The sequence below is a fragment of the Onychomys torridus genome, chromosome 10 (assembly GCF_903995425.1).
Source record: "Onychomys torridus chromosome 10, mOncTor1.1, whole genome shotgun sequence".
In the NCBI taxonomy this organism is placed as follows: Eukaryota; Metazoa; Chordata; class Mammalia; order Rodentia; family Cricetidae; genus Onychomys; species Onychomys torridus.
The window spans coordinates 77316613-77339013 of record NC_050452.1 but is presented as its reverse complement, the minus strand read 5'-3'; the positions used below and the strand labels follow the sequence as shown (position 1 = coordinate 77339013).

The following is a 22401-nucleotide window of genomic DNA, read 5'->3' as shown; positions in this document are numbered from 1 at the left end:
AAAGAGACACATCTCCCAGCCTGTTAGTGCAAATGGCCACACCAACTCACAAATGCAATTACATTCTGAGTGAAGTGAGGTGTTATTTAGACATCAAGTGTACATAGCCTAGAAGGTGTCCAGGAATAAGTGAAGGACTATCGTTGGTTCACCTGGACCACTCACCATCGTCACCGAGCAAAGGGTGCAGGGAGTTACAGTGTTAGCTGGGTCAATGTGACCATGGTTTGAAATATGAAATGCCTGTGTGCTGCTCTTCTCCTGTGACTAATATTGTTCCTTAACGAAGACAAGATCTAGCTCATATCAAGTGACTGGGTTTAATGTCACGAAGTTAGGCTCAGAATAAATTGGTTCTGCAAATGGAATTTTAAGTAAGAATAAAAGCGTTGTAGAGGGAACATAAAAGCGTTTTTAGCCAAGGGAATACAATTTAATATAAGCAAGTGTAGACATGCAAAGGGAAAAGAAACCAGGCAGTACCGGGGGAGGCATGGACCAGAAAAGCAGAACAGCTGCCGCCGAAGACTCAATGCTGTGAGTTACCAAGACAACTTGTCGCACAGGCTGTGAACACAGAGCTGAGGAGCCAGGGGCATCACTACGGTGTTGTGTTCTCGTTTCTGAGTAGATGGAAACATGGCTCTGAAATCCTGGGGAGGCAAAGGCAGGTGGATCTCTGAGTTTGAAGCCAGCCCTGTCTACAGAGTGAGTTCCAGGCCAGCCAGGGCTACACAGAGAAACCATGTCTTGAAAATGAACAAACAGAAAGCCTTCTGTAGTCCTCCTGATGCGTCTCCCCTCTTCACCTTTGACCTTCTACTGAAGTGTTGGAATTACAGTTACAGTCCTGTGCTCTGCTCTTCATCCTGTTTTCATGGCTCCCTGACCCCGGGAGGCGCTGACTTGCACTCCCAGACTTTGATGACTCTGCTGCATCTCCAGTACCTTTAGCTCCATACCCAGCTCTCTGCCCAAATCCAAGCGCCCATGATGTCTCTTCTGTTTGAGTTTTATAACCTGTTGCTCTCAATGCTGCTCTCCTTCTCCATGCAGTTTACATTTCCCTGAAGTTGTGGTGATCTTCCCAAAGTTTCAGCAGTCATATTTTTATATCAGTCATATTTTATAGCAGATTTTTATATCAGTCATGATTCATCCAGGAAATAATCCACTCTAAAAATATATGCAATTTACATTGATAACATGGATGGCAGAAAAGTTTGGAAGCTGGAGAGAAGACTTCGAAGCCACCCAATAGCAGAGGGGTCACTGACAGCCCAGGGATAAAGGACCAAAGGGGAAATACGATGGTTTACAGTTCGGAGTGTGGTATCACTTCACAGAACTGGGAGCTACATCTAACCTGTCCAAAGATGACGTCATGGGGGAGCTATAGCAGCTAGTATCATTGACCTGAAGCAGAAAATCATGGCGAGAACTCTTGATTTCTGCCTTCCCCAGTCATCTCCCTTTGACCAAATGCCTCAGAAACCATCAGGCCTTAGAGCATGACCATGCCTGCAGGAGTAGACACTACAGGAGAAAGACTAGAAATGTGTGTGGGCAAGTAGGCCCAGATCCCAGAGATCCGCTTCTAGGAATCCTGCTGTGTTCCCAAGAGCCTTCAGCACAGAGTCCAGCTCCTCCTTCTAGAAGGCAAGATGATGCATCTTGTTCTGCCACCTGCTTGTCTCTCTCTCAGGCCAGCTTTTACCCAGCTTACAGACTCTGACTTTATGTCACACGAAACAAACTGTTTGCTGGGCTGCAGAGATGCAGAACTATAACTTTAGAGTTGAGAGGTTGAGGGAGGAGGAGCCAGGGACACATAGCAAGACCATGTCTCAAACGAGTTAAAAAGTAATAATAATAAAATCAAACTACCCACCCCTGTTCTATGGTCTCATCACTGTGATCCAGTAGCTGACAGAAGCAGCTCCAGGATGGACTTATTTTGTTTCTCAGTTCCAGGATGCCATCATGCCAGAAAGACCAGGCAGCAGGAACATGCGGTGGCTGGTCACACTATGTCCTCAGTCAAGGAGCAAAGAGAGATGAATGCTGTTTCTCAGCTTGTCTGTTTCTTTTTTATTCCATCCAGGACTGCAGCACTCAGGTGAGTGCCACCCACATTCAGGGTGACTCTTCTCTTGTGATGGTCGGAGTGAAAATGTCCCTCCTGGAATTTGAACCCTTGGTCTCCAGTTGGGGGCCCAGTTTTGGAAGACTTGGGTGTGGCCTTGCTGGAGGAAGTACGTCATGGGGGGCGGGGCTTTGAGGTTTCAGAGCCTCAAGCCATTCCCAATTTTCTCTGCGCTTCCTACCTGCCACGAGAGACGTGAGTGCTCAGCTCTCAGGTTCCAGCACAGACGCGGTAGAAAGGTAACTGACACACTTCGGGTAAAACTCCCTGGAAACACGTTCATACCTACACTAGAAGTTTATCTCTTAGGTGATACCAAAGCCAGTCAAGTTGACATCACAGCCACCCTGTCTTCAGTGCTCCCAGGTGAGGGTCTACTGGTGATCTTTCTGAATGTGAGCCAGGGCCTCACACTCACTAGGCAAGCACTCTGCTGCTAAGCTGTGGGACCAGCCCTAGGAAATGTAGTCTCACATGCAGGAACAGGCGTGACTTCCACAGGAATGCTGGCTGCTCTCTTACTGTCTCCTTCACTAAGTAGCTAGGTAGCCTGCGCATATGTCAGGAGTCACATTGCACCCACAATCAGGAAGCAGAGAGAACCGAAGGTTAGTGCTCGGCTGACTCTCTCCTTTTTATTTGGTTCAGAACCTCAGCTTGTGGCCACCCACAGCTAGGGTGACTGGCTGGACGCTCTCACCTTCATTAACCTAATCGAGAAACTCCCCCATTGATAAGTCTAGAAGTTTCCTTCCTAGATTTCTCTAGAAGAATGAAGAGAGGGTCGTGATCTCAAGGTTCACCCAATAGTCCTCTGGGTGGAGAGCAGGAACCACACCATGTGCTGGCAGGCAGTCAAGATGGCTGAGTAAGTGCTGACAGGTTTACCTAGGAAGAGCTGTTGATTGTGGTAAGAGCTGGGTGACCGTGCTGCCGAAGCTGAGGTCGTCAGGAACGCACAGGAGAAATGGAGCTGGAGAAGGAGGTGAAGGCAACTCCATGGCTTTGCTGTAAGGGGAAACAAGAATAGAGAGGGAAATGGGACTAGAGAGCCAGCAACTCTTGCTTGGGGGGAACTTTAAAAACAGGTGTCTATGGACATGGAATGTATTAGTAAGTCTTGATCTGCAGCTATACTGTCGAAGCTGGGCATCAATGTGACTGGTAATTTCTCTCTTTACAAACGCAGTTAGCAACAGGGGGGAAGGAGAAAAGAGAAGGAGGGAGGGAGGGAATGAAGGAAAGAAGGGAAGAAGGGAGGAATCCAGCCTTACTGGACACCTGATAACTATCTTTAGACAGCTGATAGGCAGGCTTTAATTAGCTTCAGATTTTGAGCACAAATGAACCCAAATGGATTCAACTTTCCTCAACGATGTATCGTTTATTTTGTTACTGAAATAAGAGTCTCAGGCAACTGGGAATCAATGCATTGATTTAAATATTATGCAAAAGATGGAGCTATTACGATGAGCACATTTTTATTACTTAAAAATCACATTTCAGCATTTTCTTATGTCAGGGGCTGTGACAGGGCAGCATTGATTAACACGTTCAGACCCGATCATCAAGAAAAAGACTTGAAACTGCAAATTTTTTTCTTGTGAAAGATGGCTTCTTAGGTCCACATTAAGTTCAAAGTTATTAAATAATGACAGTTACATTTGGGAGTTTTGGGGCATGTGATTTGTTTTTAACTTTTTATTATGAAAAATTTCAAACTGGTGCAAAAGTACAGAAAGGATTCATAATGACCTTACTCTGATCATCCTCTGGACCCAGCTTCCATAATTACCAACTCAGAGCCAGGCTTATTGCATCTATGTCCCCCATCACTTCCATCTCCTAAGTACTGGACTACTGGAAGTAATTATTTTGAAGTGAATCCCAGACATAGCATCATTACATCTGTAATTATTTCACTGCACACGTTGGAAAGAGACTATTTTTAAACATTAAAACATCATATTGTCATTTTCACACTTAAAATCAGAGTAGGTCATCAATTCTAGCAAATATTCTTCCCATTTCCATAAATGCCTTCACATATATCAGTTTAAATGGGGATCCTGTAGACACACCATCTTTGAAAGGAAAAGAAGGAGGGATATAGTTACAAGTTTTGTTTTTATAAGCACCTTATCCAAAACTCCTTATTGTTGTGATTCACGGCATAAAAGAAAGTCTGGGCCAGGAAGTGGTGGTGCACACCTTTAATCCCAGCATTCGGGAGGCAGAGCCAATAGGATCCCTGTGAGTTTGAGGCCAGCCTGGTCTCCAAAGTGAGTTCCAGAAAAGGCGCAAAGCTCCACAGAGAAACCCTGTCTTGAAAACAAACAAACAAACAAACAAAATTTTCTGGCTGAAATAGGAGTAGTGTGTGTTTAATTTTTTCGTTTTCCCCATGATGTCACCATAGATATGTCCCATTAGACTCCTCATTTGCCTTTCCCTGTGCTGGCCTCCACATGCCTCTGCACAAAAACACATGTAAATACACACACACACACACACACACACACACACACACACACACACACACAATTGTAAGTTTAGGTACCGCATTTGTCTGTCTTTCTTTTTCTTCACTGTTGCTTACTGACACACGGGTAGGCTCTATGGCAGCAAGGCTGAAGGTGGCTTCAGTAGTAGTGGAAACTGAAGGGGGAGGTACAGCTTACGGTGTCCACCCCATGGAGTGTTGGAACAGAAGAGCACCGTGCACCAGCAAGAGTGGGGAGGCTGGCGGTGCTGCTGGGGGAAGCGAGTGTCAGTATCGACTCAGCAACCTTGGCACCAAGTCCTTCTCTCTCTCTCTCTCTCTCTCTCTCTCTCTCTCTCTCTCTCCATTCCTCTTTCTTTTCTTTTTAAAAAGTGTATAGGTGTGTTCTGCTTGCATGTATGTCTGTGTATCACATACATATAGTGCCCATGGAGGACAAAAGAGGGCATTAGATGTCCAGGACCTGAAGTTGCAAATGGTTGTGAGCTGCTTTGTGAGTGCTGAGAATTGAACCAGGTCCTCTGGAAGAGCAGCCAGTGCTCTTAACCTCTGAACCATCTCTCCAGCCTCTAAGCTCCTCTTGCTGGTTATCTCCTAACTCCAGGCCTGGGCTGGTACTTCTCTGGGCCACACCTTCTATGAAAACAAACAAACAAACAAACCAAAACTATGTTGCTGCTCTCATATGATAACCTTAGAGGGCCTCCAGTCCTGTATCCTTCCCTGTCTTACCTAGGGCTACACTACAGGGCCATGGGCTCTATGCCATAGTTCATTAATTTTCCACAGTATCCCAGCCCACCAATGCCACACTACAGCCCAGAGTAAGAGCTACAAACCTTGGGGGCTTAATGGATGAGCTGAGGGAGAGGGATGAGACAGAGGCTGGAAGAAGGGACTCCAGGAAGCCATCCCCACGCAGGCCCTTCACACATGATATCAGTGAAATCAGAGCCAAGGTACCACCTAGTCAGCACAAAACTCTTCTCCTTCTTCTTCTTCTTCTTCTTCTTCTTCTTCTTCTTCTTCTTCTTCTTCTTCTTCTTCTTCTTCTTCTTCTTCTAGTTCTAGTTCTAGGTCTTCTTCTAGTTCTTCTTCCTCTTCCTCTTCCTCCTCCTCCCTCTCCCTCTGCCCCTCTCCTTCCTCTCCTCTCCTCCTCCTTTTAAGAGTTATAGATGGATCTTTACTTAAAACTCCAATCTAACCTGGGGTTCAATCCTCAGCTCCATTTAAAAAAAAAAAAATCAGAAGTGAATTTCTGCCCTCCAGGATTCTCCCATTGTGCTGTAAGCCTGTATTTAAGACCTCCTCCCTCCTTCAGTAAACGGCATTCGGTATTCAAAGAAGAAGAAGGAGAAGGAGGAGGAGGAGCAGGAGCAGGAGCAGGAGCAGGAGGAGCAGGAGGAGCAGGAGGAGGAGAAGGGATCAAGATCATGATGGGGAAACCCACAGAGACAGCTGACCAGTGCAAGCTGGAGCTTACTGACTCTGGACTGACAGCTCAGGAACCTGCATGGGACCAAACTAGGCCCACTGAATGTGGGTGACAGTTGTGTGGCTTGATCTGTTTGTGGGGTCCCTGGCAGCAGGACCAGGACTTATCCCAGATGCATGAACTGGCTTTTTGGAGCCCATTCCCTGTGGTGGGATACCTTGCTCAGCCTTGATACAATGGGGAGGGGCTAGGCTCTCCTTCAACTTGGTATGCCAGACTTTGTTGACTACCATGGGAGGCCTTACCCACTCTGAGGAGTGGATGGGGGTAGAGTAGGAGGGAGGTAAAGAGGTGGGAGAAGGAGAGGGAGGGGGAGCTGGAGTTGGTATGTGAAATGAAAAAAAAATTGAATAAATAAATATATTTAAATACAAAAGAAACAAAAACAAAACAAAAAAACTCCAATCTACCAAGTCAGCTTCTTTCACTAACTCGGGGAGCAGAGACCTTCATGGCCTTCACAATCTTCTCCTTGGTGCTGCCGTTATGAGGGCCTTGGCCACAGCCATTGCTGTCTTCTTTGATGCTGCTTCAATTTTCTGCTCCCTTGGCACCCCTGATCACCTGCTCTCACTGAGCTTTCCTAACTTCTGGTTTCTGATTCCTCTTGGCCATTATATCCACAAGAGATGCATCCATAACGGCCCACTGGAATTTGGCTGTACAGTGGGGTCTTTTCTTCCAAATTTCGTCTGACTGTGCTTTTTTGTGTTTTCTTCTGTGGAAGACAGTCCAGTTTATCTGCCAAGGATTCTTTCCCATCTGTCCTGGTGCTGCCACCCATGTCTGGGGTAGATCTTATACTTGCTGAAACTGTACAGCTCCATCTGCATGGCTAAGGCTGTGCCGGAAAGAGAGAAGAGAAAGAAAGGGAAACACCTTATGGGGTAGAGGGAGAGAATCTCCATAAATGTGCATCTCTCTTCTTGATGAAGAAGACAAGAATAGCTCCTGAGAGATAGTGTCTTCTAAGCATGCTTGGAAGGCTGTGCTCAGGAAATCTCCACATTATGATGGTCCTTTGTTTTCTTTCTTTCTTTTTTTTTTTTTTAAAGATTTATTTATTTATTATGTATACAGCATGTATGACTGCAGGCCAGAAGAGGGCACCAGATCTCATTACAGGTGGTTTTGAGCCACCAGGTGTTTGTTGGGAATTGAACTCAGGACCTCTGGAAGAGCAGCCAGTGCTCTTAACCTCTGAGCCATCTCTCCAGCCCCCTTTGTTTTCTTTCTTTCTTTCTTTCTTTCTTTCTATTTATTTATTTATTTGTTTATTTATTTACTTATTTATTTATTTATTATGCATACAGTGTTCTGCCTACATGTATGCTTGCAGGCCAGAAGAGGACACCAGATCTCATTACAGATGGTTGTGAGCTACCATGTGGTTGCTGGGATTTGAACTCAAGACCTCTGGAACAGCAGCCAGTGCTCTTAACCTCTGAGCCATCTCTCCAGCCTGGTCCTTTGTTTTGTTAGTGATAATCACTTGGGCTAGGGTGACATGGAATTTTAATTTGTGTTCTCCTGGTAAGGATGTTGAATGCCTTGTCAAGTATTTGTTGATCATTTGTATTTCTTCTTCCTTTAAGAATTGTCTCAGGTCTTGGAAGCTCATAACTTCAATCCTAGCACTTAGGAGGCAGAGGCAGAGGCAGGTGGATCTCTGTGAGTTTGAGCCCAGCCTGGTCTACATAGTAAGTTCTAGAACAGCCAGAGGTATGTAGAGAGACCCTGTATCAAAAAAACAAAACCAAAATGAAACAAGAGTGGGGGGGAAAGGAAGGAAGGGAAGGAGGGAGGGAGGGAGGGAGGGAGGAAGATCATTAGCCCATTTGTTGATTAGATTATTTGGTTTTTCTGGTGTTTAAGTTTGCATTTTTCTGTGTAGTCTAAATATTAACCCCATCTGGTGCATGACCAGAAAATATTTTGTTCTATCTGTTTCTTCACTCAGGTAGTTTTCTTTTCTGTGCCATAGCTTTTAAATTGTATACAAATCCATTTGTCTATTTTTGGGATTACTTCCTGTGACACTGAAGCTTTTCAGGAAACTTTTGCCTGTATCCACACAGGCTAGTTTTATGTTGACTGGACATAAGCTAGACTCATTATGGAAGAGGAAACCTCAATAAGAAAAATGTCCCCACCAGGTTGGCATGTGGGCATTTTCATGATTAATGGTTGATGTGGGAGGGCCAGCTCACTGTAGATGGGGCCATCCCTGGGCTAGTGGTCCTGGGTGCTATAAGAAAGCAAGCTGAGCAAGCCATGGGGAGCAAGCCAGTAAGTAGCACCTCTCCATGGCCTCTGCATCAGCTCCTGCCTCCAGGTTTCTGCTCCAACTTTCCTTGGGGATGGTCTGTTACCTAGAAGTATGTGAGCTGCACCAAACCCTTTCCTCCCTGAGTTGGTTTGGTTCTGGGGTTTTATCACAGCAACAGAAACCCCAACTAGAACAATGTCTACACTTTGAACTGTTTTTTCCTAGGTCTTCTTCTAGCAATTTTACAGTTTCAGGTGTTGTATTAAAATCTTTGATTCATTTTCAATTGTTCCGATTTGTTCAAGATGAGAGGTATGGATCTAATTTCATTCTTTTACATGTGGAAATCCAGTTTTCCCAGCATCATTTGTTGAACAGGAAGCCTTTTCTCCAGCATATGATTTTTATATCTTTGTCGAAAAATAGGTGATTACAACTGAGTGGCTTTATTTTCTGGTCCTATATTTTATTCCACTGGTCTATGTGTCTTTTGTGCCTGTTTTCATTACTATGGCTCTGTAATAGAATTTGAGCTTGGTTATTGTGAGACTCTCTTCTGCTAAGGATTGCTTTAGCCGTCTGGGGTCTTCCGTAGTTCCCTATGAATTTCAGGATTGATCTTTCTAGTTCTATGAAGGATGTCATTGGGATTTTGATGGACATTATACTGACTCTATAGATTAAATCTGCTAAATGGATATGGGAGGTTACTCCAACCTCTAGTGTCTTCTTCCATTTCTTTCTTCAGCAACTAAAAGTTGGTTGAAGAAGTAGAGGTCTTTCAGCTCCTTGTTTAGGTATCTCCCTGGGTGTTTTATTGGTTTTAAAGCTAATGAGAATGTGATTTTGTCCCCGACTCTTTCTCATCAAATTTATGGGGCTGTGTATTTTAAACTTGATTAAATGGATGTAAAGAGAACCTTCTCAAACAAAAGCTTTGCTGGGCATGTACTTTTAGGACAGCCACTCATAAGTGTATCCACAACACAATGCACACAAATGTTTTCAGCTACAAGTACACAATTGTTATTGGTTGTTTTTACTCTTTATTTTTTGGGGGGGCCTGCCACCCAGCTCCCAAATAAATACACATGGAGACTTATTATTTCTTATAAATACCTGGCCTTAGCTTGCTTGTTTCTTGCCAGCTTTTCTTAAATTATCCTGAGCTTTTTCCTTTTCTTACTTCTGTGTATCTTACCTTTACTTTTACTCCGTGGCTGGCTGTGTGACTGTGTGGATGGGTGACTAGCCCCTAGCATCCTCCTCTTCTCTTTTTCTTGCTTCTTGATCCTCTTTTTTTCCTTCTATTTATCCTCTCTGCCCGCCAGCCCCACCTATCCTTTCTCCTGCCTAGCTGCTGGCCATTCAGCTCTTTATTAGACCAATTGGGTGTTTTAGAAATGCAAAGTAACACAGCTTCACAGAGTTAAACCAATGCAACATAAAAGAATGCAACACATCTTTGCATTATTAAACAGATGTTCCACAGCATAAACAAATGTAACACATCTTAAAACAATATTCTACAACACAAAATCTTTTTTTTTTCCTTTTGGTTTTTTGAGACAGGATTTCTCTGTGTAGCCTGGGCTGTCCTGGAATTCCCTCTGTAGACCAGGCTGGCCTTGAACTCACAAAGATTTGCCTGTCTCTGTGGGATTAAAGGCATGTGCCACCACCTCCCAACTACAACTCAAAATCTTAACCTTGTCTACCTGTTCCTGTCTGTTGCTGCCTTGGCTCTGCAGGATGAGCTCAGTCCCTCTGTTCTTCCAGTGGTGCCAACATAGCCAGCCCCAACACCCTTCAGCTCAGCTCGATCGGGAAATTACTCTATTGCCCTCCAAAGAACTCAGACAAAAGCAATTTGATTTTCATGTTAGAAACTTCTGCATAAATTAATGACGCTCTGCTGCTGGTGCAGGGGGAGTTCTAGCTGAAGCCAACCGTGGGGCATCTGACCAGGATGCCAAAGATATGAGGAGGTCACAGGACCTGAGCAAGCTTTGAGCTTGGTCCCTCATCCTGGAGAGGTAGCAACAGAGGCAGAATGGATTGTCAGGGGGCCAAGGAGCAGAGAAGAGGACCCCAAGCCCAGACTGCTCTGCTATCTCATGGCCTTCTTTCTCTACTGAAAAATCACAGTGAGTGCCAAACTTCCAGCTCACATTTAATTCAAAACTACTGCTTTTTCACTGAAGTGTGAAAAGCATTTAAAGGAGCTGCCTTTAAATTTCATTTGTTTTTATTTTACCGTGCATGTGTACTACCATTTCAGAGGTTAACAACTGTTATAAATGGCTCGTTCGTATTTCATTATTTAATGTGTTTAATATACTTTATTCAACTACATAACATCTACTGATTATTTAGCTCTTGGCTGACACAGAACGGGAGACATTAGAGCCGTCCAGAGCTCAATAAATATTTGTTCATTTCAAATTATAGTAATGTTTATCTTTAAAACAGCCAGATGTTGTATTTATGGTAGGATGAAAGGACACTGTCATACTTACTGGTTTTCACTTCACAGGAAAGACACTATCAATAAACTATGAAGCCTGCATAAATATTTTTAGAAGGAGCGTCACATACTTTGTTATTATGGCGCCCCCTAGTGAATATTTTTATTACTGCTTTGCTCATCATTTAGATGTGTTCATTTTAATAGTTGGTTTGTTACTTGGGTTTGTTTGTTTTGTTTTGTTTTTCTAGAGCTAGGCAGGGTGGCACACACTCATAATCCAAGCACTTGGGAGGCTGAGACAGGGGGATCGTCTCAAGCTCTGGTCCATCCTGAGATATATATCAAGACCTATTTCAAAAGCACTAAAAGAAAATTCTTTTCCTGCCTGTAAACAAAAGTCATGTCTCCAAATGATCTTTTAAGTTTCACACGTGGTGACAAAACTAAACAATATAAGCACAATTTCTTTCATCTTGCGAAGAACAGGGCCCACTCTTTCATTCGCTTGAGACAAGAAAAATGGACACAGCAACAAAGACTCCAGCAAGAAGAACTGGCGGTGCGGACTGAGGTGTGTGGAAGGATTAGTTTGCACGGATCCTTCCTCAGCACTCACACAGTTACTTACGTAATCTTTGTGTTACTTTAGAGTGTGCTGCCACTAATCACCTTCTGCAGATGGAAAGAAGAGCAGGTGAGAGCTGAAATGTGGACCCGGGGTGCCTGACCCAGGCCTCAGGCCACGGGATTGAGATGACGTGGCCTCTGGATGCCTCCAACGCAGTTTTCCTCACAGTAGCAGACCTCTTTGCTAGATGATTGCTTCACTCATCCATTCTCCTTTGCATTGTCCTGCCCCAGGGTCTCAGTCCCACTTGCTCCATTCTGCCGCTGCCACTCACTTAGGAAGAAGTGGTCACTGATCCCAGAAGCACCCATGTCAACTCCTGGCAAATCTGAGACCTTGAGAACACCAAGCCAACAACTACAAACCACAAAAAAGTAGAGAATTCATGAGTTCATCAAACATTAGAAAGATAGATGATAGATTTAGAGAGAAGATGCATAGATGATAGACTGATGTTATACATCTTCTCTTTGGTGGTTTGAATGGGAAATGTCCGTCCTCCATATGCTCATTTGCTCCCTCATTGGTGGCACTATTTGGGGAGGTGGTGGAGACATACGAGACAGATCCTTGCTGGAGGAAGTATCAGTGGGAGTGGGCTGTGAGGATTTAAAACTTCTCCCCACTTTCTTATCCCTGATTCCCCGACCCCCCTTCTCTCTCTGTCTCTCTGTCTCTCTCTCTCTCTGTCTCTGTCTCTCTCTCTCTGTCTCTCTCTGTCTCTCTCTGTCTCTCTCTGTCTCTCTCTCTCTCATAAGTTTTCATCCTATGTGAGGATGAAAAATTACAATCAGCCATTTTCCTCCTTCATCTTCATCCTGACAAATGGATGATTTTCCCTCTGGAATCCTGAGAGGAAGTAACGGTTTCTTCCTAACTTTGCTTTTGATCTGTGTATTTTGTCATAGCCACAGAGAAGTAACCAATCCGGGCTCCCACTGACAGAGATTGTTGAGGGCACACCAGGAAAAGCAAGAATGCTGGAGTTCAAAGGGAACATTTCACAGCCATCCTAACGAGGTCATCAATGACTTCAAATCTACAGAGAACTTTTGATGAGGACCAGTGTCTTCCCAGCTCCTACACTGTAGCTACAAGGGAAGAAAAGGTAATAATAACCCACAGTGGATTATTAAGGTCACCTTTTGGACTGCTGAGCTCGGGTCACTTGGCTAAGGGGGACCAGGTGGCTGTGGTGTGACTCCAGATGCACGTGTGAGGTGCTCCTGCCAACAATGCAGACTGACTGCAGGGACGCTGAGAAAAGCCAGGATGATGAATGTTCTGCCTCGTTAAAAGAGGAGAGAGGAATCCTTGACACTATCAAAACCAGGGTCAGGGATGAAGCCCAACAGTAGAGCACTTGCTGAAAACACTCAAGCTTTGGGGTTCACTCTCCAGCCACACAAAAACATAATGAAACCAAAAGCCAGTCCGAATCATAAAAGACAAAGGCCGTGAAAAATGCAGACTAAAGGGGTGAAGATGGCCAGCCGTGGTGGCAGCAATGCAGAGCGAGGGCCCTTCATGCCACCAAACATATGATGTACCTGACAGTGGTTAAGACAGTGCTTGTTAAAACCGAGAGTCATGGCCGGGCGGTGGTAGCACACACCTTTAATCCCAGCACTTGGGAGGCAGAGGCAGGTGGATCTCTGTGAGTTTGAGGCCAGCCTGGTCTCCAAAGCGAGTTCCAGGAAAGGCGCAGAGCTACACAGAGAAACCCTGTCTCGAAAAACCAAAAAAAAAAAAAAAACCTGAGAGACAATAAAACTGTAAAGAGATCACAGAAATACAGAGTGCACAAATAATAACGCTACAGGGCAAAGTAGGGGTGTTAGTCAATCTGTTGTCACTGGGACAAAACACTCGAGGGAACCTACTCAAAAGGTGAAAAACTTGTGCAGTGTCATAGTTTAGAGGCATCGGGGCAATGTCTCTCTGCTTTGCGTCTGTGCCTGCAGTGAGGCAGGTTGCCATGGCAGAAGTATGTGCTGTCTCTTCACACCCAAGGTTTTGAGATCTTTGAGTCCCTGATGCTACTAGAAGCTCCAGTTGTCGGTGGGGTCCCTCCTATCCCTGTCATAATATTTTATATCCTACACCTACCACCCCTCAGAACAGAGCCAAAGATGAAGCTGCTAGAGCATGTCTGTGATGATCTGAACCACTGAGCATCCAGTTTCTCCATGATACTTTTTATCTTGCTACTTGACCACTGGTGGTGTTATTGTGGAGCATTCTAAGGATATGAGAGGTAAGTGTGTGTTTGTGTAGGGTGTGTGTGTGTGTGTGTGTGTGTGTGTGTGTGTGTGTAAATGCTACTGCAATCCTAGGCCAGAAGCTTGACTCTGTGTATCCCAGCATATTGAGTCTAGCCGCTTACCAAAACCCCAACAGAGAAAGTGACTGTGAGAAACAGGAAGGAAGGGGACCACTGCTGTCAGTGTTCTTCAGAGGCACTGGCAAGAGCCCCACATTAGCCGGGGAAGGGAATGGAGTCGGAGGAAGCACAAACCACCTTGGTTAAACTGGTTGGGTTGATCATTGTCTGTGGTAATATTGTGTTCGCCAAAATATTGTGCACCCTAATAAACTTATCTGGGGTCAGAAAACAGAATAGCCACTAGATATAGAAGCCAGAAAATGGTGGCACACACGCCTTTAATCCTAGCATTCCAGAGGCAGAGATCTGCCTGGATCTCTCTGAGTTCAAAGCCACACTGGAAACAGCCAGGCATGGTAACAAAAGCCTTTAATCCCAGGAAGCAATGGCAGGAAGCAGAAAGGTATTTAAGGCATGAGGATGAGGAACTAGAGCCTGGTTAAGCCTTTAGGCTTTTGAGTAGCAGTTCAGCTGAGATCCATTTGGATGAGGACACAGAGGCTTCCAGTCTGAGGAAACAGGATCAGCTGAGGAACTGGCGAGGTGAGGTGGCTGTGGCTTGTTCTGCTTCTCTGGTCTTCTAGCATTCACCCCAATACCTGGCTTCAGGTTTGTTTTTATTAATAAGACCTTTTAAGATTCGTGCTACAATTGTCTAGGGCTTAGTGAAGCACAGTCAGAAAGTTGCAGTCGCCAGGGTACAACAGACTCTTGTACAGGTGTCTGTCTGACAACCTGTCCTAGAATCCTAAGTGACCCAGAAGAAGAGAGTTGCAGCATGTGGCCAGTTTCTCTCCTGCCTTTAGTAACCCACTGGACATCTCCAGGCGCAAGTGAGGTGTCACAGCAGACTCTAGGTCCTTATTCCCACAAGGAAAGATAGGAGGAGAATGAAGAGGAGACAGATGGCAGATTTTGTGTGTTGTCTGTGGTTTTCATGCGCTATGCTGGCTATGTAGCCCAGACTAGCTGCAGACTTATGACCCTCCTGCCTCAGCCTCCTGGGTGCTGGGATGGGTGGCAGACACCATGCCTTCCAGAGAGCATTCTATTAGGAAGACCAATGCATACAAATAATGACACCTTGAATTTTGTAGTATTATTGTTTCGTGACTAACAGTAAATGTCTTGCAATTTTGAAGTAATATCCCCTTCCTCACTGAATCTCCCAAAGAAGCTCATGAGACAGGACAGACAACATTATACCATGCCCATTTTAATAAAGGGAAAAGCACCTTAGAGAAAGAAAATGGCCCCGTCAACCTGTGGTAGCTTGTCGGCTGGAGTCTCAGGATTCTGAATGCATGTGCTCTTTCCCATTGAAAAGTCCATCCTATGAGTTGGGGAGATAAGTCACTGGATGAGGCACTTGCTACACAGCACGAAGACCCGGAATCAGGAACCCAGAACCCTTATAAAGCCTAAGGTGGCTCCCCACACTCTACAGTAAGATGGGAGACAAGAGAATCTCATGGGCCAGTTTGTAGAGGGAGAGTGGATAGGGGGATGAGTCTCTGTCTCAAACAAGGTGAGGACTGAGACTCCAGGTTGTTCCCCAACCTCCATTCTGTGCTGTGGCATGCACAAGTCTGCACTCACAGCCACAAACATGGGTCATTGTGCACATGCACACAGAGCCCGGGGTTGGGAAAGAGGGAGAGAGATGCTTTATTTATTTTAAAGAACATTGGAGAACATGTGGAGCTGAGTGATTTAAGAAATCACTGACATGAAAAGCAAAGAAAACCTGAGCAGCTCTCATACTGAAGGGAAGAGAATCAGCAGCCAGGCTGAGCATGTGCGTCCAGACGGTCCGCCCTGGAGAAGAGTGGCCTGTGTGAAGGGCAGAACAGGGCAATTGGGGGAAAAAAATCCATTTGGAACACATTCACGATATTGGTAAATATCCTGAATGTGATTGTTGCACCAAGGTTACAGGAGAGAAGAGGCTATCCTTCACAGTGGAGTGTGTATAGGCTAGAAGGTCATGGTCACGCACTCTTTGTTGGTTCAAAAAGAATCAAGAGGATGCATATGCTCAGTATCATATTGCAGTAGCAGGTTCTGAGAGAGCAGGACGTGGCACACCACCAATACCACATTCTTGTAACTTTTCTGAGGCAAGAATGTAAGAGGATAAGTAAGAAAACATCTGTGATTTTAAAAAGGGGGCAAGGGGTAGGGTGGTAGTGGTGCACGCCTTTAATCCCAGAACTCAGGAGGCAGAGCCAGATGGATCTCTGTGAGTTCGAAGCCAGCCTGTGTGGTGGGTATTGTGTTCCCTGAAATATTGTGTGTTCCCCGAAATAAACTTATCTGGGGTCAGAGAGCAGACAGCCACTAGAACAAAGCCAAAAATGGTGGCTAGAAAATGGGTCAGAGCAAGCCATAGCAGAAGTTGGGCGGTGGTGGTGCATGCCTGTAAACCCAGCACTTGGGAGGCAGAGCTAGCCGGATCTCTGAGTTCAAGGCCACTTTAGAAACAGCTAGGCATGGTGACACAGCCTTTAATCCCAGAAATCCAGCCTTTAATGCCAGGGAGTGATAGCAGAAAGCAGAAAGGTATATAAGGCCTGAGGACCAGGAACTAAGTTAGTTCAGCATTTTGGCTGGATTAGCATTCAGGCTTTGGAGTAGCACAGTTCAGCTGAGATCCATTTTGGATGAGGACTCAGAAGCTTGCAGTCTGAGGAAACAAGACCAGCTGAGGAACTGGCAAGATGAGGAAACTGTGGCTTGTTCTGATTCTCTGATCTTCCAGCATTCACCCCAATAAGTGGCCTCAGGTTTGATTTTACTAATAAGAACCTTTAAGATTTCTGCTACAAGCCTGGTCTACAGAGTGGGATCCAGGACAGACAAAACTACACAGAGAGGGTTGAGGATTTAGCTCAGTGGTAGAGGCAAGGCCCTGGGTTCGATCCTCAGCTCAAAAAAAAAAAAAAAACTACAAAGAGAAACCCTGTCTCAAAACAAACAAACAAACCCTGTATCAAATGTCCTCTTGCACAGTTATTTGTTTGTTTTACACTGCTGGGTCTTGAACTCATTGTCTCATACATGCTAGGTAGGCACTCTGCCACTAAGCCACACCCCAGTCTTTGTTTATTTTCCTATTATTGCTATACAACCACCATCATCGTCGTCACCTCGCTGTTGTCCATAACCTGTGCTGTGGCTACTTTATGTATTCCTTAAATGCACAGTACATCAGCCATAGCTCTCATTATTGAGAGAGGTGAAGAGTTGGGGAGTTGTTTGAAGTCCTTGCTAGTCTCATTAAGGGAGATGAGACATGAAGACAAGACATAGACCAGTGGACAGAGAAGCTGGAATAGCATGGACCGAGCTCTCTGATGGAGAGCCAAAGCACACAAGAAACTCAGCATGTTTACTGTGTGCAGTTGGTCAGGAAGGCAGAGACTGCACACAGACAAATGAGGAGGAGGGGTTACTTAGCATATATGGTTGAACAAGGAGGCAGGGTTACTATATACAGACAAACAAGGAGGAGGGGTTACTATATACAGACAAACAAGGAGGAGGGGTACTATATACAGACAAACAGGAGGAGGGGTTACTATATACAGACAAACAGGAGGAGGGGTTACTATATACAGCTGAACAGGGAGGCTGGTTTGTAATCTTGGTAGGTACAGTCTCTGTAGGTGAGAAGTTTCTGAGAGCTTATATTTGATCCTCAAGTTGAAGGCAGAGAGAGAGAGCTGGCAAGGCACTGGCCTTTTGAAACTTCAAAGCTCACCCCCAGTGACACACCTCCTCCAACAAGACCACACCTCTAATTCTTCCCAAACAGTTCCACCCACTGGGGAACCAAGCATTCAAATCATTCAAACCACCACAGTGATTATTACTACCATCATTATTATTGTATTTGCAGTGTCAGAGACTGAACCAGGAGCCTTATGTATGCTAGCTAGTGTCTACCAATGAGCAACAATTCAGCCCAAGGGTCAAAAACTTTTAAAGTTGTTGTTTAGTGGTACACACCTGTAGCTCTCTTTCTGCCTTGAACTTGAGGATCAAATGTAAGCTCTCAGCTACTGCTCCAGTGCCATGCCTGCCTGCTGCCTGCCCCCTGCTGCCATGCTTCCCACTGTGATGGTCATGGATACCCCTCTGAAACTGTAAGCAAGCCTCCCACCCCTAACCCCATTTAATACTTTGTAGTTAGAGTTTTCCTGCCTGGCCCAGTCAGGACAAATCTCTCTTACCCGCCAGTCCCACAGTTGCTCAGACCCAACCAAGAAAGCATACAGAAACTTATATTGTTTAGAAACTGTATGGCCGTGGCAGGGTTCTTGTTATCTACTTCTTCTATCTTAAATTAACCCATTTCTGTTAGTCTATACTTTGCCACATGGCTTGTGGCTTACCAGTGTCTTTACATGTTGCTTTTCATGGCAGTGGCTGGCCGTGTCTCTCTCCAACCTTCTACTTCCCAGAATTCTCTTCTCTCTTATCCCACCTATACTTCCTGCCTGGCCACTGGCCAATCAGAACTTGATTTACACAGAGCGATATCCACAGCACTTCCCCTTTTCTTTTTTTTTTTTAAAGGAAGGTTTTAACTTTTACATAGTACAATTACATATAACAAAACAATTATCAAGCAAGAATTACAGTTACAATATTAAAGAAGATATCCTATCTATCTTATATTTGTGAGTCTAAGGTTTTATATCTAATTTATCTTTTATCATAACTGAGGAAATTATAACTATCTAGTCTTCAACCACATCAAAGACCTCAGAAGGATATAATATTACCTGAGAACCAGGAGAAGGATGCAAGCAGCTTTCAGGAGTCTTGCAGGGTAGACAGAGACAGCTGGCAGCCTGGACAGTCACCTAATGTTCCTTTGTAAAGTTGGGGCATTTGTCTTCAGCCCACAGGGCTAGAGTCTCTTGGTCAATTCTCTCAGTGTCCTGTAGAATGTCTGGCAGTTTTCTCTGCGAAGCAGGAACCTGAAGGACCATTTTGTCAAGCAAAGTTTAGTGGTCACCTTTCTATGGGTCCTACATGTCCAGTCGATCAAGCAGTCCAGGCAAGAACAGTTTCTTGCCCAAATGGCTATTTTTGCCAAGGTGAAGATAAACTCCATATGAAGTGTCTTTAATGCCCAACCTCCTCTCTGAAGTAAATTGGTGCTGCCAGGAGCAGACATGTCTCACTGTCCAGAAAGTCTAAATTTTAAAAATATTTTAAATGCCATATTCTGTAGACCTTTGAAGTGTTTGAAGATTACCTGTCTATCTGATATCTCTGTGTATACCTAGAAGACTTAACTAACATGGCTATGAGTATGATTATCATACAGTTATTAATTTTTAATTATCCATTACAATTTTAAATGAGCTGTACAAACATAATACCTTAAACAAGAGTAGAAATATACACACAGTATAACAGAATTAACTTTAAGTTTGTATCAATAGACTAAAATCTATACCAATGTAAAACATTTTAAATGAGTTGTTGCTCTTTAGAAGTAAGTTCATTAATCTACCCTTTCATCCTATCATATCTATATCATATCCCCTTTTTATCTTTAGAAAGAGATTGTATTTATAATCAACCTGTTTTAAATAAAATATTGGTTTTTCTCTGTCCTACACCAGAGGGCTCTTGTGATTTGGGACACAAGAATCTCTTAACCTTTTCTTTCAACAATGTGCTTGGGTTTAGAGAAGGAGTGAGCCAATTCCATCTCCAAAGCCAGCTTGATAATTTTGGGAAATTGGGCTTACTACTTCCTGCTGGAGGCGGGCGCTGTATCTTATGGGGACACAAAGAAAATTTTAGGATTATGGAGTAGTCCATTAGGGTGAACCTCTGAGCCAGTTGCCTTGAAACCATTCTGGATGTCGTCGGATCATCTGGGCCATTGTGTCATTGGAGACCTTTCAGGTGGTCTTGGCTGATCAAACCTGATGTATCTTAATCTGGAACAAGCCCATAGCCTCCGGCTTTCTGTGGAAACAAAAGCAGAGACTCTTTTCCAAAGCAACATATCCTTATATCCAAATTTTGAAGTCAAGGTACCTTTAAAATTTACATATTTATTTAACTCAACAGCTTTTACAATCAAATCTTTTTCTGCAGTTAAAAGTCCCAAAGACAAGATAAACCAGATTCTCTGTGTAATATCCATCTTTGTAAGACTGAAATGCCTCTGTGGCTGCTGGCTCCGCCCACCTCAGCTTTCCAACATGGTGGTGGTACAGTTTACCGCCAGCTCTAGGTCTGGAACCATGTGTACCATCAACTATCAGAAGCAGTTCTATCAAAGCAGCGCATAGCCCAGAAATCTTTTTTTTTTTTTAACTCGAAAAGGCTAAATCCACCATGCAGCAAAGCAAAGTGCCACTTGTAGACTCCTCATTCCCACCACACTGCAGGTCAGACGCACAAGCCAGAAACCTGCCACAGTAGCTCAAACCAGCAGGCTGCCACTAACTTGAGAGAGACAACTAGGAAGCTGTTTTTAGCTCCGTTTTAGAATCTTTTTTCTCAGGTTTTAGGTGGAAATTCTTGCCAACACGTTGGATGCCATTTGTAGTTAGAGTTTTCCTGCCTGGCCCACAGTCAGGACAAATCTCTCTTACCCACCAGTCCCATAGTTGCTCAGACCCAACCAAGAAAGCACACAGAGACTTATATGACTTACAAACTGTATGGCCGTGGCAGGCTTCTTTTTATCTACTTCTTCTCTCTTAAATTAACCCATTTCTGTTAGTCTATACTTTGCCACATGGCTTGTGGCTTACCAGTGTCTTTACATGTTGCTTTTCATGGCAGTGGCTGGTGGTGTCTCTCTCCAACCTTCTACTTCCCAGAATTCTCTTCTCTCTTGTCCCGCCTATACTTCCTGCCTGGCCACTGGCCAATCAGAACTTTATTTATACAGAGCGATATCCACAGCAATACTTTCTTTTATGAGCTGTCTTGGACATGGGTCTCTTATTATGGCAGTGTAATGGTAACTAAGATGATGATGATGATGATGATGATGATGATGATGATGATGATGGATAGTTTAACCAGCTTGGAATTTTTCTTTTATCGTTGTTGTACATGGTTGTGTGTGTGTGTGTGTGTGTGTGTGTGTGTGTGTGTGTACACATGGGGAGGCTAGAGGTTGATGTTAGCTAATCTCTGAAGAGATTAGCCTCCACTTTTTTTTTTTCCTGGAGCTGAGGACCGAACCTAGGGCCTTACGCTTGCTAGGCAAGTGCTCTACCACTGAGCTAAATCTCCAACCCCCACTTTATTTTTTGAGACAGGATCTCTCACTGAACCTGGAGCTTGCCTTTTCTGCTGAGTGTGGGGGGCCCAGAACAACTTGGCCACACTGCCGCCATGACAGGCTTGGTAAAAACCAGCTAAAAAGTAGGCCTGAAATTTCCAGGAAAAGCTATAAGCTGACACCACCCAGGGATGGGCCAACATCAAAGGAGAAGCACCTGACATTCCAAACATTCCAACCATTAGATAAGGCAGCCATATGTCCCTGAGCCTGGCACACACCATCCCCTTTTGCCAAAATGTCAGCCATCAGGGTCCTGAACTCTGGAAATCCCCTCACCCCTCCACTATAATAAAAACCCTAACCCTGCCCAGGCTTGGTGCTCTCTGCTCTCCTGCTGCAGCAGACAGACGGAAATGGCATTGGAATAAAGCCTCTTTGCTTTTACACATGGGATTCAGTCTCTGTGGTAGTCTTTTGGGGGTCCCCAATATCTGGGCAGAACACTAAGCTCCTAGGATCCACCTGTCTCTGTTCCTTCCCTATCATAATCTTACCCCCTACCCTACCTGAGTTGGGGATATGCACCACTATGCCCAGCTTTTATAGGGGTGCTACAGGATCTGAACTCAGGTCCTCATTTTTGTGTGGCAAGCACTTTACCTACTGAACCATCTCCCCATGCCCCTTCCCCCATTTTGGTTTTAGGGATGGAGCCTCTGTAACCTAGGTTGTTCTGCAACTGTGTATGTGGTTCAGGCTGGCCTTGAACTTATGGTGATCCTTCTATTTCAGCATCCTTGAGTGCTGGGATTACAGCCATGAGTCTCCATACCTAACATGGGGTTTATTTGATTTAGTATCTGATATTAATTATGGGAAATACTTTTTCCAAAACTACAAAATTTTCCTACTACACCCTGTCCTTTTCCCATTTATTCATGGTACATTTTTGCTTTATTGCATACCAAACCCCTTTATTTTGCCCAGATTCTATGGCCTATTTATTCAGTTGGAATTTGAGTTGTGATGAAATTTAAAACTGGTCACTTTAAGTAGCAAGCAATAATGGTTCTTTAGACCAGAAACTGGCTCTGTCAGATTCAGGAAAAAGTGGACCTGGGATAGAACTGACAACCAGACAAGGAGAATGTGTGAACCTGGTGGCCCCAGAGCTTTGACCTGTAGGGACAGGCTACCGACAGATGCACGGGTTTCAGCTCCCCAGCTTTGT

General features: G+C 44.5%; 1 pseudogene; it reads right to left on the bottom strand.

Annotated features, from left to right (window-relative positions):
- Positions 1 to 6983, bottom strand: part of LOC118591918 — a 33259-nt pseudogene extending 26276 nt beyond the window's left edge.
- Between the last annotated feature and the right edge of the window lie 15418 nt (positions 6984 to 22401).